Source organism: Camelus dromedarius, chromosome 20 (genome assembly GCF_036321535.1).
Source record: "Camelus dromedarius isolate mCamDro1 chromosome 20, mCamDro1.pat, whole genome shotgun sequence".
Taxonomy (NCBI): Eukaryota; Metazoa; Chordata; class Mammalia; order Artiodactyla; family Camelidae; genus Camelus; species Camelus dromedarius.
The window spans coordinates 4641713-4660558 of NC_087455.1; positions in this window are offsets into that span (position 1 = coordinate 4641713).

The window sequence follows — 18846 nt, forward strand, 5'->3', positions numbered from 1 at the left end:
CCTGGACTTCCTGTTGGTGTTTCCTGCGGAGGTCTGCTGGTGAGGTCACATCTGGTGTGACCTTGCAGCTTGGGAAGTGGGAGGAAAATATCCTATCTATTTGCTGAGTCTCCCCCATGTCAACCCACACTGCCACCTATGATGACCACATGGCTCTTAGGCAAGGAGGTTGTTTGCTCCACAATCTTTGGCAATATCTGCAGTATTCTGGTCCTCTCGGCATTTTCTTCTGACTCATGTAAGTTTCCACAGGACCGGACAGAAACAAGGACAGCCGCCACACTCTGGTGGTGAGAAACAAGGTTCCCTCTGAGAAGGCAAAACAGACCCTCCTGCCTAGCCAACCCTGCTGTCCAGGTCACTGGATGGAGCCGCCCAGGTTTGGGGAAAGGGCTGAGAAAGTAGGGACGGGAGCAAGCAGGGGCATCTCTTTCCAGAGTCGCCTAAAGAGACCTCTGGCTTGGTGGGCGCACCATCCCCTCCTACATCCCTTTCCCCTCCTCCCTCTCTGGGTCTTTCCACCTCTTGTCATAGTCTGCTCTCACCCTCAGATGCACACACACGTTTCACAGAACAATAGGGACCGCAGGGATCGCCTGGGGAGGTGGCAGACTGCTAGGAGCCTGCCTCAGGAGTAAGTTAAAGTGGATGGGTTTCATATTTGCAAACCGTTATCCTCAGTATAGGACCTTCTATTATCTCAGTGCGAATGAGCTGTAAGTAAGGTAACGGAAATGTCTGCCAAATCCTAAATCCCAATCCTGGCTGCTTTCCTTTATTTCTTTCTTTACTTTTCTTCACATTAACTAAAAATGTCTCTGTGCAACAAACAGCGATGTAGAGCCAACTGTGGGCTGGCAGAAGACAAGGCTATAATAGTAATAGGTAGCTACCCTCCTGATTCTCATCCAGAATAAGGCAAAATCTAGAGCGAAAAAAATTGAAATTAGTCAGAGAACAACATAAAAACTCCTCTGTGTCATATGCTACCACTTACGTGTGGAATCTAAAAAATGATGCAAATGAACTTACTCATGAAACAGAAACAGACTCACAGACATAGAAAAATAAACTTAGGGTTACCAAAGGGGAAAGGAGGGAGGGATAAATTAAGAGTTTGGGATTAGCAGATACAAACTACTTTATATGAAATACATAAACAACAAGGATCTACTGTGGAGCACAGGGAACTATGGTTAACATCTTGTAATAACCTATAATGGAAAGGGATATGAAAACCAGTATAAACTAATACACATATATATTTGTGTGTGTGTATAACTGAATCACTCTGCTGTACACCAGAAACACAACACTGGAAGTCAACTATACTTCAAACAACAACAACAACAACAACAAAAACCTCATCTGATTTTTCCAAGGGCAGAGTGAGCCTTCCCAGGTCAAAGGCTGCCTCAGTCACCTTCCTCACAGGTAAGTTCTGCTTTCCTTGACGCACCCATCACTCTCTATCCCATTATGTAGATATGGATGGGTATGGAAAGAGATGAGATGAGTGGGGAGGTTTGAAAACTCTTATAATTTAGGATCTTAAAACACTTGTGAAAATAACTCTGGGTCAGATCAGAAACAGGACATTAGTCCAATGACACACGGGGGTTTAAGTGTCTAATAAGGTTTGCTAAGATTCACCAGCCCCTTGTGGGCTCTCTCCCTTTACATATGCACAGGTCCATAGGGCTCAAGGCTAAATGGGTGATGTGGCTTGGAAATTGTCATGATGAGTTCTAAGGGAAAATGGCAGCATGTTCCAATCCATTCTTGTCTGTGGTTCATTACAGACAGCACTGTTTCCACAATTTAAAAAGTGTTACACAATGTATGAATAGACAAATGCATAAATGCGTGTCAAATAAGATGAAGATTGGTATTGTGAAATAATAGAAAAAATATACATAGTGGTCTCTGCTCCTAAAATCCTAGGGATTTTCTGGGTAATAGGAATCTCCTTCGTTATAATGAGGTGTCTGGGTGGGCTCCTGGATTAGTGTCAGAATTGAAATGAATTGTAGGACATCCTGCTGGTGTTGCAGAGAATTGTCTGATGTGGGGAATAACCCCCCCTCCCCAAACTGGTGTCAGAAGTGTTGTGAGTGTGGTAGTTGTGTACAGCAAAGAAAAGTACTATGCTTTTTCTTTGCAGGTATGTTAAAATAAAAGTCATCAGATGTGCTCACTGCAGGAACTCTCAGAGCCATTTAAACGCACTTTAAGTGTTCAAAGGAAGGTTAAGATACAGACGGTCTTCAGCATGGTTGATCATTTCTGCTCTTAATACGGACATTGCATGGAACACATCCTGGAAACCAGTGATGCAGATGCAAGAATATACTTGGGCCATAATCAGAACTGAGTTTATACTGAAACTAGGACACCATTTCTTTAGCTTTGCCCAAAAAGACAGTCACAGCTTAGATTATCTAATCTTAATTTTTTAAGATATTAGTTTATTCAACTTTAGGAACAGTAGCAAGTGTGTATAATGCATGTTCTGTCATCCTTTATAAAGGATGCTTAGATTTCTCCTACCCTTCTCTGTCCCTCAAACACATTAATCACTCTTGTTTTCTTTCAATTAATATTGTCTCCCCTGGTCTACCAGCAAATCCCATTACGGAATGCTAATTTTTAAACTTGCAGATAAAATATTCTTTGATGAGTCTGTCCCTATAATTATTTGCAGGATAATGTCTCATTTTAATATTAGCAAATTGTTGGCAATTTTGCATACCAATGAACTCTTCATTGACAATTCTCTGTGGTTATGTTCTTAGCGCAACTTTTAAAGTAAATAATGCTGGCTTATGAGATGACAAATTGGCTGTTGAAATACTTCCATTTTCTACCCACCAGCTGTCCTCTCTGAGAGGCAAGATGTAATGAATCCCCAGGAAGGGGTTAGACGGTACCACCTATTCCATTAGGATATTTTCTTTCTACGCTTGAGTGCTGTCAGTTGTGAGCTTAAATATTATATCATGGAGCTTTTGATTAGAATGCTTTTTGCTATTCATTTTAACCTGCGGAGGTTTAAAATGTATTTCTAATTTAATTTTTTTTAAACTGAACACCAAAAGTGATAGCAGCTACTTATGCATCTTCAAAGAGTTTCTGGAAATAAAAATGGTTATTAATTTTGAGCTCAAGGCATGCTCCAGTGAGCAAGCAACAAAAGAAAATCTCTAACTGTGGGCAAATAAAATAGCATCCATTCATTTTGCTGTCAACAAAATCTTTTTGAATGTGTCCTATGTGTAAGTGACTGTGTAGTGTGTGCAGATACATGATGTCTGTGTGTGTTCCTGACATAAAGTCTGGCACGTAGTTGCTGCTTAATCATTTTCCCCAACTCTAGCCTGTGCTCAGATTTGGGGCAAAAGAGGCCACAGGAGCTGGGGTGCTAGCAGAGGTGAGCTCACGCCAACACTAAGTGGTGAGAGGAGAGACTCTGCATCATTAGCTCTACAGGAGTCCAACCAGCAGTAGAACCAAGCAGATTAAGACGCTGCCAGCCCACGCAGGGGAACAGGGCTCTAGGACTGCGTCACTGCTCATGGGAACTGGGTACTTTTCTCCTTTTATCCTGAGCACAATAGTATTTTGATTGTCATAACTACTTAAAAGGATAGCATTTTCAGAAGCAGACCTGTGCCGAAGATCTGTGGCTGATAATTATCTTCCAGGCTGCTTGCTCAAGGTCTCTCTCTTCAGCAGCAGTGACCTGCCCCCAAATACTGTTGACTTCTTCCCATCTGTCCCGACTTTGTCTCCTTGCTCTGCTTCAGTCCCAGGGCTCAGCATCCAAGTCCTTCTAACACGGGCTGCTTCCACCCACTTGCCCCTTTCTTCCTCCTTCACAAAACCCCAATCCTAGATAAAATAAGCCCCTCCGTGCTTGCACCAGGGTGGCTGAATGTCGCTGGGGAAAATCATACAGCCTCGAAGGTTGGTTTCCCTTTAACAGACTTTCTGAGTTGCATAGAACACGGATTACCCGACTCTCCTAACCGTGCCCTCTTCCTCTCTGAGCTGAATGCATCCTACCTTCTCTTTTCTCCCCAAGTTTCCCTCTGTGATTCCTTTCTTCACTCGCAGTTGATCTAATTCTATGTTTTTGAAACCAAAGGAAAACACCTCATATTTGGTGCAGCTGGGGAATTTCTTTAAGACTAAGGTGCAGGGTTGGCAATCCTCTTAACTATTTTTGGTATTTGCCAATTCCTTTCTGTCCTATTTTACCTCGCCTCTGACAGTGTGGATGCCTAGAGTTCGGCCAAGGTCAAGTTTGTCTGTGTCAAGATGTGACTCATAATCCTAATAATGACCGGCTGCTGGCTGGGCCAATTATCAACCCCCATTTTTACTTCTTATATATTTGCACATTGATCTGGGGTTCAGGCAGAAGCCCATGATTCCTGGGGTGGAAGGGAATGTGAGGGAATGACACAGACAAGGGAACTCTGAAACTTTTACAGTTTAAAGGAGCTTGAGTTCCACAAAGATGATTGGGTAGATTGTAGTGACAAAAATTTCACTGCCTGAGTTTTGGTTCTTGAGCTGGAAGTGATAAGATGTAATAAATAACAGAGATCATAAGTTTTAAGTTATATGTGCCTACTTGCCGTCTGCACACTGGATGTGAACATGAAAATTGCTTCTACAGAGTATTTTAGGAAATTCTCTTATTTACATTTAAGGTATTTTATTAAATACAGCCTTAACTGATATTCAAGTTCTTCACCCAAGAAGATTAGGAATAGCAAATAAGTACATGAAAAAAAAATGTCCAACATCATTAATCAGGAGTAAAATTGCAGTAAGATACAATTACACATTTACTAAAAAGACTTAAAAAGAAAAAAGAAAGAAAAGCAACAAACCCTGAATACATCTATTGCCGGAGAAGACACAGGGAGGTTGGAATTCACTCACATTGCTGGTAGGAATGAAAAGTAGCCATTTTGGAAAACGGTTTTGTTTTTTAATTCTTAAAAAATTAAACACACATTTATCACATGGTCTATGTTCCTACGGTAGATATTTACCCTAGAGAAAAGAAAACTTAGGTTGACACAAAAATCTATAAACAAATGTTTACAGTAGCTTTAATCATCATCACCAAAGCTGGGAAAAACCCAATATAATTCATCAGTAAGTAGATAAGACCGTGGTACATCCACACAATGGATGCTACTAAGCAATAAGCGGTAACAAACTTTGGCTACACAAAACCCCATGGGGGAATCTCCAGTGTCTAATACTGAGTGACGGAAACCAGCATGTACAGACTGTTTCCTTCCTTGGTATGCGGCATTGTGGGAAAGGAAGGACCGCAGAGTTAGGGAAGAAATGAGTGGTGCCAGGGCTCAAAGGTGAGTGGAAGGACCGACTACACGCTACGCACAGAAAGGGTGACACTGGGTGATGGAAATGTTCTGTATATTGACTGTGCTGGTGCCTATGGAACTGATTGCACTTGTCAAAATTTACAAGCTGTGCACCCACTGTGTGTAAATTATACCTTAATAAACCAGTTAAATCACTGGAAGTATAGTTTATGTGGATATTACACTAACCAAGAACAGTAATATGTACATCATTAGTAAAAGTTACAATGAGTCGGGTGCTAAAATCTTTGAGGATCTGGGAGCCTGTAGGTGACTTAACCAGTAGTTTTAGCAAGGTATAATCTGGTCCCATGAGTTCCAAGCCTGGGGACTTTTAGGATAGAGCTTAAATGAAAGAAGACATTTACATCAAGGCTTTGGAAGCAGCAATAAGAAGGAAAACTTGTTGAGCTACACGAGGGGTGTAGATGTATAAACGGTTGTGGTTTTGAGAAGATTTCAGAGGAAGCAGAGTTCTCCACGATGAGCAAGGGTCCCTTAAAAGAACAGCAACAAAATATAAGGAATGAGGTTGAAGATGTAAGAGATTTTCCTGGCGACTAATAGTTTCAAAAGTTAGAATGGAAGTATTTAGGGTGTTGGTGATGAATGAAAGTCAAGTCAGTTAGTTTAAAACCTTACAGAGCCACATGGGAGTGAGAATTCAAGGGACGCAGGGTGACATGGGCTTATGGATCCTCATGGGGGCCACTGTCTTCAGCGTCAGTGAACCACAGGAGGACTGTGCTGTCTCTGCCCTGAGCACTGGTAGGGAGGCAGGAATAAAGGTCGTGCGTGAGAACGCAGAGTTCTGGAGGCCCCACTCCTCTGGGGCTGATAAAACTGGCCACGTAGAAGTAGGGACATCTTTCCAAGGTCACCTTGATGTCTTCTGTTAATGTATCTCTAATACCTAATTCTATAGTTTCTAATATCTGAAATTCACTTTATACTTTAAATGAATGGCTGGAAACAGGAAACGATGCATTAGACATTAAAGGATCCTTTGCCTCATCACAGTTCTGGATATTCAGTCTTCATTTTTAGACTCCAGTATTGTGTCTGACAACAGTCTTTTTAATGAAGTGCAGTAAATCTCCCCGCTCATGTATTTGTTCTGTTCATATTCATTCAATTCCAGCTGAAGACCTACTAAGTGGCTGCTGACTGATGGGCTTGAAAGAACTCACAGGAGCAAAGGTCGTGTTTCTTGGATGCAGAACAGGTAGCTTCCCACTCTTCCGTGCTACGTTAGAGGAATACGCTACAGCAGGGTCAAGCGTGCAGCGTGTGAACAAGCCAGCAGCATCCCTTGACCTGGCTAATCTGGGAGTTGCTGACACCTTCCAATTTCTCTCACTGATAGAGTGCTTGCAGAAAGAAAGGCAATTCCGGTGGAGGAAGCCAAGGGCAGACATCCCAGTGTCCATCATCAAGGAAGCCTGACCAAATGATGAGTTCCAGTCCCCACCATGACAACCTCAGGCTAGTTGGAGTCCAGTGTTGTTAGCAATAACAGGTCCATGCATTTCCGGCTAATTTAAGCTGTGGAAGCCGACTCACCATCAGTATTATAGCCACCCTCTCTGACATTTATTTCTTTTACTTCTCCTGGATTTTTTCCTCTTAGCATGATTGTATCCACCACCTTTCATGGCTATGTGGCTCTTCAAAAATTAAACACTGATAAATGTTTTAAGGATGAAAAGGAAAGCTGTTAAGAGCTGACATGAAATTTTCTCTTGTTTCCTTAAAGCTTGTTTGCCAGGGAATGAAAAGCTACAATTACTTTAACGTGATCATGGGGTTCACACCAATGCTGAATGCACAGTTACTCCTGACGCTGGGGGTGAGTTTGAAAAGGGAGACACAAAAAAAAGTAATCAGCTGTGAGTCTCTGGCACACAAAAGGAGAGTGATTTAGGAAGGACCAAAGGACAGAGGGAATGGCTGCAAAAAACAAAAACAAAAAACACCCTCCGCAGAATGCCCGCACTGCTGTTTAACCATTTTTAGACCTTCTTTCTGGGTCTTATTATCAAATAGTTCATCAGTGTTCAAATGCTCACTCAATCTGTCTGCCCTAACATAAGATTTCCACCATCTCAGTCAGGAATGTGACAGAGTTTGATAGGGTTTGAATCATGAGATTAGTTGTTTGGGCTGTAGCCATAAAGAAGTGCAAACTGGGGGTACGGGGGGCTTTTTAGGGGTGAAGGGTAACACATACGATGTGATCTCAGGCACCTCTGTAAGCTTTGAGAATCCTCAGCTATCTTTCCTGGCAAATTCAGAAATGCTCATCTCTAAAAATTATTGTCTGAGTATTTGAAATGAAATGAAATAATATAAAATACAATAGCATCACATAACATAACACAAATATTTTGGAGGGACCAGGGTGGTGTTAATAAAAAGAGTTTCAGCTTTAACACAGGGCAGAGCAAGGCTTGAAGGCACACTCCCCCTTACTAGCTGTATGGCTTGACACCAGCCTCTTAACCTTGCTGAACAAGAGTTTCCCCTTGGGTAAACCGAGTTCATAAGTTTTATTTTGCATCGTTCTTTATCAGCATTTGGGAAGAAGATAAAATGCTTTGAACAGTGGGTTTTGACTAGAGAACCGCTTCCCAAAGTTTCTCGTTGATAAAAATCACCGTAAGCCCTTGTTAAAAACCGTAGTTTCTCATGTCCTCCTTTAGAAACACCCAATGCAGCAATTCAGGGTGGAAACACCAGGTGAGCAGGATGTGGGGAAGACTTCTGGGGAATGCGAGACTTCAGCTGGCTTTGGAAAGCTGCTGGGACTTCTGGAGAGGCAATTTATATGAAGGCTTTTTTTAAAGTAGAGTAAAACAGACAAGGCATAGTCACAGAGACGCGAGGTCTGCAAGGCACACTGTGGAAGGCTGAAAGGCTGGAGTGGGTAGAATGTTAGACTGCAAACAAAAAAAAGATGGGCATAATGGGGAGGAGGGAATAGCTCAGTGGTAGAGTGCGTGCTTAGCACGCACGAGGTCCTGGGTTCAATCCCCGGTACCTCCGTTAAATAAATAAATAAACCTAATTATCGCCCCCCACACCCCCAAAAAAGAAGAAGAAATGGGCATAAAAGTGGAATATAATGCACCTGGCATAAAAATGTGAACAAATCCAATTCTTACATGTGTGAAAACCAGAAAAGAAATAGCCTTCACTGGGACTATTACATATGCTAAACTTTCCTATAATTTGCTAAGCCATTTAGTCAGATGAGGGATGAACTCATTTTATCACATAGACACAGTCACATTTCTGTCTATGCATTCATTCTCCACACTTTCTTGGAGGAGCACCCACGAGCCAACGCAGGGCTTCCGTTAGTGGGCCACGGGCAGCAGTGTCGCGTCGGGACTCACCGGTATCACCGCCAGTGACTCTCCTGAAAGTCTGACCCAGCACACGGCACAGCTCCAAATGCTGTATGTTCTTCTCTAAATACACCACCCTTTTCTGCTCCTTGGAGCTTCAGCGTTAGCCTTCAGTAAATGGTACAAGAGTCTATTTTGTTAGTGATTTACCTACAGGGACTCGCTCCTGCTTTCTTATTTAAATTCCACATTGAATTTAAATGCTTTATATTTATTTTTCACCAGTAACCGTAAGCCTGAGGCCAATGAATGAATCTTAGTAACAGAATAAATGAGCTGGACTCATTCCAGAACCTAATTCATTTCCTGTGAGCAAGTTGGGAGCCTGGGGAATTAACTGTTTCGTACCCACAGGATATTTCATATTGCACAGGTCTGCTTTCTATTAAAATGAATTTGGGAACAACAGTAACTATCCAGACTTTTTGTTGTTTTTGAGGGTCCCACTCCAACGTGGGGATGCTTCAGACAGCACACTGTGCTAGGGTGTTGGATTATACCAGAGAATAATTATTATCAGCCGGTGGGTTTTAATATCTCCTGACTGGTTTTCCTGCATTTAAATTGGTCTCTCCCTCTGTTTCTTTTTCAAATAGACTTAATTTTTTAGAGAAATTTTAGGTTCACAGCAAAATTGAGCAAAAGGTTCAGAGGTTTCCCATACAGCCCTTGTCCCCACACAGGCATAGCCTTCCTCAAGATCAATATCCCCACAAGGGTGTACATTGATTACCATTGACGAATCTATGTTGACACATCATAATCACTCAGAGTCCACAGTTTACCTCAGAGTTCGTCCTTGGCGTTATACATTCTATGAGTTTTGACAAATGCTTAACAGTGTCCGTCCATCAGTATAATATCATACAGAGCATTTCTGCTGCCCTACAATTCCTCTACGTTCCACATATTCCTCTTTCTCTCCCTTCTAGCACCTGGCAACCACTGATCTCTTCACTGTCTCCATAGTTTTGCCTTTTCCACACGTCATACAGTTGCAGTCATACAGTATGTATCCATTTCAAATTGGCTTCTCTCACTTAGTAATATGCATTTAAGTTTCCTCTATGTCTTTTCATGGCTTGATAAGCTCCTTTCTTTTTAGCACTGAATAATATTCCATTAAATTGCTGTTTCTAAAACAATGATTTTAGATAGCTATACTAACACAGCATTAAATAAATATTAAATTATGCATAAGTAAGTTATTCCTATTTTTAAGTTGTATTTTTAAATATTTCTGATTCCACCAAAATAGGATCTTCAGCAAATAAGACCGTTACTGGCTTCCATTTTCCCAGGATGAAGTAAAGTTTCATTTTAAAATAATACATGTGTAAGCAAAGACGATGAGTTCATGCAAATTAGCAGTGTAAATATATCTAAGAGTAGGAGTTCACACACATTTAATAACACTAGAGGGGCATATGATTGCAGCACAATGATAAAGGTCATCTCATAATAACAGTGGTTTAGGAAATTCTGCACCAAGAATGACTTTTCAAATCCAGTTTTGCTTATGCCACACTCTTCTTAAAGCCTTTCATTGCAACATCGTGTTAGAACACCTACCAAGGACTTCTCTTTCTCTCTTTCTTTTTCATTAAATCCACCAGCAAGTTCTCCCCCTAAAACATTTGCTAAATCTGACTCTCTCCATTTCTACTACCATCCTAGTCCAAGTCACCACCACCTTCTACCTAAGCAACAGCAAGTCTTCTAAGTCCACTGTCTCCTTCTGCTCTTCTCCCACCTACACCCCAGTCCGAGCAGCCAGAGCGGTCTTTCCAAGCTGGACCAGCCCACCTAAATGGTAAGGCGGTGGTGGTAACTCGTGAGCATGGGGCGGGTTTTCAGCTCTCCAGAAAGTCATCCAGCTACTGAGAAGAGTGTAACTGAACTAAGAGTCAAGGGAAAAAAGTGAATTTGTTTTCTAGGCTCTCAATTTGGGTTTCTCTGACGTTTCCTCCAGACTAATTGGGGTTATGTATATTTGGCAAGAGTAATACAGAAGTGATGCTGTGTTCTTCTCAGGGCATCCCCCAGGTATAACATTTCTACGGGTGAAGAGACTTTAAATTGGTCACAAAATAGAAAAGCACAATGCTAACTGTCATCTCACATCAGTCTAGTCTGCTGTGATTCCAATGTGACAACAGCTCCCATTACTCGCCCACATTATCATATGTCTGCCCTGCCCCTGGGTGTGAGGTGGCAAAACAATTTTCCAACATTTGTAAGTCAAAGCTCTCTCCTGTCTGGAACCAGAGGCTTTTGTGCTCTTCATAAAAACACCACATCCTGAGGTCTAACATCTCTGAGTCCTGTGCAGTCTCTGAAAAGAGACAGAACGATAGGATCTGAAAGGGCTGCAGCCATTAGTTAATGCTCCTTCTTGGCTCCCATGTGAAACAGAAGAATGCTACAAAAATATTATATTTGGTTTGTACAATATTCTTTTAATTTGGTTTTGCAACACCATCCTCTTCATTCATGCTAATACTATTTTTCAGATGGGGTGATCAATTAATTGGTTCAGTCTTTCAACTAGTATTCGTTAAGCAAAGTCCTGTGTTGGGAATTTGGAATCAGAAGGATGAGTTAAAACGGCTCTTTCCTATTATTTCTTTATCAAGATGTCCATGAACTCTCATTTTTATATCTAAAGACTATATCTAGTGTTCAACCACTAATGCCACATCTGATTGGTGAGAGGTGTGACAAAATACACTCTAGGAAAATACACACTGCATTCCTGCTATAGTTCATCTTTTGTCTCAAATCCTTTTTTCCCCCATTAAAATAAATTGAAGTATAGTTGGTTTACAACGTTGCATTCGTTTCTGGTGTTCAGTACAGGGATTAAGCTATACATATATACATATATATATTATTTTTCATTACAGGTTATTACAAGCCATTGAATATAGTTCCCTATGCTGTACAGCAGGGCCTTGTTGTTTATCTATTTTGTACATAGTAGTTTGCCAACCCCAAACTCCCCATTTATCTCTCCCTCTCCCTTTCTCCCCTGGTAACCGTAAGTTTGTTTTCCATGGTCTGTGAGTCTCTTTTTGTTCTGTAAATAAGTTTGCTTGTGTCATTTTTTTTAGATTCCACATATAAGTGTTATCATATGGTATTTGACTTCACTTAGTATGATAATCTCTATGTTGCTGCTAATGATATTATTTCACTTCTTTTTATGGCTGAGTAGTATTCCATTGTGTGTGCGTGTGCGTGTGTGTGTGTGTATACAACTTCTTTATTCAGCCATCTGTTGATGGACACTTAGGTTTCTTCCATGGCTTGACTATCGTAAAATACCTTTGCCAAAGCAAACCCATCTGGATTACGTAGAAATCTCAAGAGCCCTTATTTTCTTCTCTCTTCTAATGGAGCAAAGCCAGCCATACCTTACCCCTCTGGGGATGCCAAATGCTTCTTGCTGGGATCCTGACAGATTCTGGGCCTGAATTAGATATTACATGGATGTGAAATCAAGGGACGAAACATTTAAGAATCTTCTTAGTCTGAGAAAAATGAGAGGAAAAGGAGTCAAAGTCATTGCCTTCTGAATTGTACACTTTCAGCCAGCCCACTCTCTTCCTGGTGTTACATACACATTTTCTTATTAAATCCTTTCAGCAAGACTATGGCTTACCTCTGATCATTCCCCTCTTGGACTGAGGACAAAGAGGGTAACTTGCTCAAGTTTCCTTAGCTATTTAACATGAACGCTGACAATAACACCAACCAGCACGACTCTGAGCAGAGCAGGGACTCGGGTCAAAGCCAGAGGTCTTTCCAGCGAGCCCACTGTCTCCTGCACAGGACGACCCTGTCACCCAAGGGACAAACTGGGGCCAGGGCATGTCCTTCTGCCTTCTCCTCTCTCTGGCCTTCATATTCGTCCTTCACCAGTAAAGTAGCTGAGGCCCGCAGCAGGGTGTTTGGCAGATGAAATGCAGAGAGGGTAAAGCCGTTACTGGTGACCTCTTTAAAGCCAGATGGAGGTAGGATTTCATGCCTATGCGTATACAAACATGTTTACAGTTATTACAGAAGCCTTTGATTTTCCAGGGGCTTTCCAAAGACCCACGAGCAGGACACATTGTGAACAAGAGGAGGATAGGGAGCTGGCTTTCAGGATTGTTTGCCTTCTTTAAGAGAGACATGGCTGTGCTTTGAGTGGAGGCAGAACAGCCACAAACATACAATGCGAAGTGAGATGCCAGACCTGTGTAACATTGATGCATTTAATTCTTACCTTAGATTCAGAATCCAAGACAGTCTGAAACCATACACTGGTGTTTTTTCCTTAAGGACCCTCAAAAATCCTAGCATTGAGTCAGAGGTGAGGTACATACGCCTTTGACTGGCTGTGCGACCCTCGGGAGAGTCACATGAGCATCCTGAACCTCTTTCTTTCCCTCCCTCCTTCCTTTCTTTTTTTTCTTTTCCTTTCTTTCTCTTTCTTTTCCTTCCTTCCTTCCTTCCTTCCTTCCTTCCTTCCTTTCTTTTTCTTTCTTTCTTTTCTTTCTTTCTTTCTTTCTTTCTTTCTTTCTTTCTTTCTTTCTTTCTTTCTTTCTTTTCTTTCTTTCTTTCTTTCTTTCTTTCTTTCTTTCTTTCTTTCTTTCTTTCTTTCTTTCTTTCTTTCTTTCTTTCTTTCTTTCTTTCTTTCTTTTTCTTTCCTCTCTCTCCCCCTCCTTTCCTTCCTCTCTATCTCTTCCTTCCTCCCTCCTTCCTCCTCCTCGCCCTCTTTTTTTCTCTCTCTCTCTCCTCCATGAGCATAGATTAATGAAATCTTACTGAGCTGTGGTAATAATTAAAAGTGGTCACAAATGGAAAGGTACATGGTCAGGTTAAGGCCCGCAATAATTGCCCTACTGGCTTTTGAGGCCCCTGTGAAAAAGGAAAGGCGGCCGTCTAGAAGAGAGGAAGTTGAGGGTGACGTTTCAGAGTTATCTTGGTCTTCTTGGGAAGAGAGCAGACACTCAGCTTTTATTCTTCACTGAATCGCCTCAAGCTCAGATCATCAGTCATGTCACTACTTGGAAGGTCACGTCTCTGTCTCCTGTTTGTAGGCCTCTCCGCACTGCTTGACGAGCTGACCATTTTATCCTTCTTGAAACTGCACTTTGTCGTTTCACTTTACTTCACACCTGCCTGGTTTTGTTCCAGCCTCTTGGCGATTCCTTGGTATCTTATCCTGGGATATCTCTGTGCTGAGCTAGCCACTTATTTTTTTTTTTTTTTTTACTTCTCTACTACATTGTCTGTCTAGGTGATTCTATACATTTCCTTGGCTTAAAATACGATAAATAGGTTGAAGACTCAAATCTGTATCTCCATCTCAGAATTCTCCCTTGAGAGACAGAGGCTTCTACCCAAATGCCTTCCCCAAACCTCTGCCTGGATAAATAACAAGAACCTCAAACTGTTTTTAAATTGAAGTACGTTGACTCTCAATATTACATTAAGAACCTCAAACGTTAAATTAAAGCATTGGTTCTAGTCCCTGCATATAATCTACTCCCTCCGGCTTCTCTCACCTCAGTGTCACCATCAGGCTTGCTCTTTCCCTCCTCATATTCAATCCACCAAGAAGCCTCCAGAATACATTCTCTCATCACTTCACACCATTTCTGGTACTAAAAACTAAGTCCACGGCGCAGTCCTGTCTCAGCTGTGAGACAACAACAGCCTCCAGACTCCCCCTTCTGCTTCTCCTCCTATTTCTCTGCTTGTCTTTTGCACAAGTGGCCTGGTGGATTTTTCAAGATGATAGATGACGGCACCACTTGCCTGTTAAAAAAAAAATCTCATAATCTATCTTCTGCCTAATCTCCTACCCCAGCCTTTTCTACTTTCCTCAACCATCAGCAGCTTCCATCTTGTGACTCAGATAACGTGAGCCCTCCTCCCTCAAGGCTGCTGCGCTCGCTGTCATTTTTTCTCATGATGCTTTTGCTCTCCTATATTTGCGTGGATATTGTCTTCTCATTATTCAAATCAGACACCTCTTCAGACGGTCTTTTCCAGCTTTATTGAAGTAGTAACTCCTTCTTCCAAAATATAATTTGTACATTAGCATCTTAAACTATTTCCTGCCCTTCCTCTCTCTTTCTTTCCTTTTCATCTTAACATTCTTTCCTCCCTTCCCACTAAAGCCCCCGAGGAGTACAAACCTCAAGCGCCTTTTCGGCTGCTGTGTTAGTCCAGGGCACCCAGAAAGCAAATGCCACGACAGGACCGGATGTATCTAGATCTTATTAGGGGCAACACCTGTGTGGGGAGGGAGGGTGAGAGCTGGAAATGACCCAGAGACTCCCAGATGCTGACAAAAGCCTGACTCCCAGTGAAGAGATGAGGGAGGGTTGGGAAGAAGCATCTAGACTTCTGTGTCGTCTAAACAAGGTTCAGCAAAGCCATCGAGTCCTTGAGCTGAAGTCAGCTGACAAAGGGTCCCCGAGTCTCCCAGAACTGAGTCCACCTTGCCATCCACACCCCATGCGGGACGGGCGGGGCGCAGCCGTGAGAGACTCGGTCAGGTGCAAACACAGCTGTTGACTTCAAAGCACAGTGGCAGGGGCCCTCGGCAATTACATCCCCCGGAGCCGAAACCTACTGGGTAGACCCTCTGCACTCAGCGTAACTGCCTTCTACGGAAGAGCAAAGCCAGTGTGTGATATGCAGTTGGGGCCCAACAGATGGCCTTATTTTTTCCCCTGAGAGAATGGGTGAGGAGACTATAGATCAATGATCAGCAAGACCCCGCCCGCAAGCAGATCACCATCTAATGGGAGAAAAAGCATTGCCTTTAGAAAGAAGAGAAGAGAAGGTTACGTCCTCCTCAGGGGAGGGGCACTGAAAATAACCAACAGCAACTTAGAGAACCTAAAATATATATAAAAAGAGCATACACAGGTGTTTCCTGGGCCGTTGTGCTTTGGCTGGAGGAGGTCTGGCTGGATAAGACTGGAGTGAGTCGTTCCCTGACAATACGGCCGTCGGCCTGAGTCATGCTAGTCTAAGGCGGGGATGTCTATGCATTTTTAAATGTATCAAGATGTTAAAAAGAGATACCTGATACACACCGAACATGTGAGAATATAGAATTACATCTGGAGGAATAAACCAGTTTTCCAGTAGCTTTCAGATGATTTTAAGGAAACATGGTGGACAGAATCCCATCAAGCATGTGAAGCGTGTCTGTCCCCATGAATTGGAAGCCAAAAGCACACATCCAAAACAATGCAGAAGGCCTCAGGAGCCGTCAAAGCAACATCCAGTACATTCGGGATGACTAAAATGAACAGCGATCAGCTCAAAATTGTAAAAGAACAAAGGAAGGCTTATAATCACGTTCTAACTAGAATTCCATTTTTCAAGAAACTAATACAAGGTACTGAATAGCACTCATAGCAAAGAGGTAAAAAAAAAAAAAAAGGCAGCTCATTAGTCTATTCACAGTGAAGTATCTTACTGAGAACTTTGCTTTTCCCTAAGGTGATGAGGGGTATTTCAGAAGCAGTTTGCTAAGACAGTACTTTCTCTTTCTGAGCTCAGGTTCTAGGGGCTCCCTCTCTCCCTGGAGCCCTTTTCTCACACAGGATGCTGCCCGTGGAGATCGCCAGGACTGTCTCAAGTCTGCACAGTTCTCTACTGAGGGGCGGTCAACTGCCCCTTCATTACGCATGTCATCGCTGCAAATTAAGAGTCACCCACGAGTGCACCTGACAATATTCACTCCATAATAAATACCATTTAACCCCATCTTCCTTTCCTTGTGACCTTCTGTTAAGTGATTTAGTTGGGAAAATGCCAGAGGCTTATTTTTGTCTTCGGACTGAAGGAATTATGAAGCCCTAGGGGATGGTGGGTCATGTGGATTAATACGTGCTGGGGTCTCAGTCTGTTTACATCATGGATCAGACTAAAACTGACTCAGATGGAAACGGTCATAAAAATCAATCATCCCCAAAGGTTGAAAAACCTGAAGCTTAATAATTGCCTCCACCATTATTCACAGAATATATAAAAGTATGCTTCTGCATAAATCAGTTTGGTTGTAGGTGCCAGTTCTTGGAAAGAAAGAGGCAGATGTGTTTTAAGACATGACAGTGCCATTGCTTAAATGCAGAAAGAACAGGAACTTACAGGGTATGAGAGGAGAGTGAGGTGCGGTGTGAAAGTGCTCATTCATTCAGTAAATACCCCACTCTTCCTACCAAGTGCTGGGCACAAAGTACCCAAAGGGAACGATGCCCATTGCCTCAGTAAACACTCTTGGACCTGGGGGTCCACGTTCCAGAACAGACCATCAACAAAGGCTGCAGAAGAAGCCCTTGCATTGCCGTGACTCCTACATTATTAAACTACCGTTGTGGGAAAGTTTATGGTGTTTGTCGGTACATCAAAGAATCATCCCGTTTGGCATTTCAAGTGGCTCATTCTTGACTGCTTATGAAGACCAGCGACAGCAACACCCATAGATTCCTTTGACGCCAACTTGGCACCCACACGCTGAGTTCACAGTCAGTGTCTCACCTGAGTGGCCCCACCCACGTCACCATCCTCCTGGACCCTGTGTCTGTCTACCGCTTTCCATTGCAAGCACCAGTGCCCCTCTGTCTGAGGGCTTTCTCCAGTGGTAGGTTCTGGTTTTGGCTGCTTTTGTGTGGAGAGGCAGAAGGGCCAGAAGTTCTGGGCAGTTACATCCCCCAGAGCAGCCCTCAATCCATGACAGCCTGGATTTGATAGATAAATAACCCAGTATTGTCTTCACCTCTCTGCTGGGACAATACTGAAGTGGTCACATGCAAGTTCCCACAAGCTCCCAGTAGGCGTGAATCCCAGTTACCCCAGTGGTTACCTGTTCATTAATGCACCCTCCCTTGGCTTGCTCACCTCCTTGTCTGCTCTCCACCTCTCCACTGGTGTAGCCTGAGATTACCTCCCGAATAAACTGCTTGAAATTACACGCGTAACTCAGTACTCTTTGTGGGGGGAGCCCGACAGAAGACATGGGGTACAGGACAAGAGCACTACGTTCCCATCAGACGTGGAGCCCAGACATGGAGCAGTTAAGTAACCTGCTGTAGCCCGCAGTTAACAGGCAGATACAGAATTCAAAACTGTGATCTTCTAAGAAATCAATCATTGTCCTAATCTCTTCACATGTAGACACTGGAAGGTCAAAGTCTTAAAACCCTCCATGTAAGGTTTTGTCGAAATGTTGTTTAAAAATGTGATTCTGCGATCATAGCAACATTTTCATTTAAATTTAAACATTTACACTTAAATGTAATTTTAATTTAATAAAGTAAGTAATTTAGCCAGGGATATACAATCACAGAAGAAAAACTGGATTTGAACCCGGGCTTTCTGGACCCAAATCTTGCACCTGGATCATTACTCTAAACTTTCAAAGTCTTCACTGCTACAGACATAAGCCCTTGTTCAACTGCAGAGTTTAAAGGGCAGGACTCCCCGTGGTTTCAACAGCTCTCCCGGGCAGAGACGAGTCCTGTCTGGATTACCCGGGGTTATCTGGCTTTGCTTTGGGAATGAGTTTTTAGTTTGCAACTTGGTGGGGTTTTCATGGGATCGAGGGAGTGCCATAAAATGGACTATTTTGTCTTCTTTGATATTTATTTATTTAGAGAGAATGCTATCCCTGAAAGGTGTTCATTTTAGCCCCTTGTCATTTCCAATCAATTTATGATGCAGGGCTGAGCTGTGGACTGTTAAATCAATGCCAATTATGACTGAGTGCCTACATGGAGGTTCAATTGTCCAGAAGGCTGTACCGTCCTCAATTTATAGCCTCGTTGCTAGAGAAAATCTGAAATTCTTTCAACACCGTCGCCCTTAATTATAATCTTTCAGCGGCGTTAGAGGTAATAGCACCCATGTCTTTCACACGAAACTGTTGAGCACAAGACAACTCCGCTAGCTTTCAGAGGCCCCAGGAAAATAAGTGCCTGGAAGCACACTCTGAAGTGTCCACACGACAGAGAGGC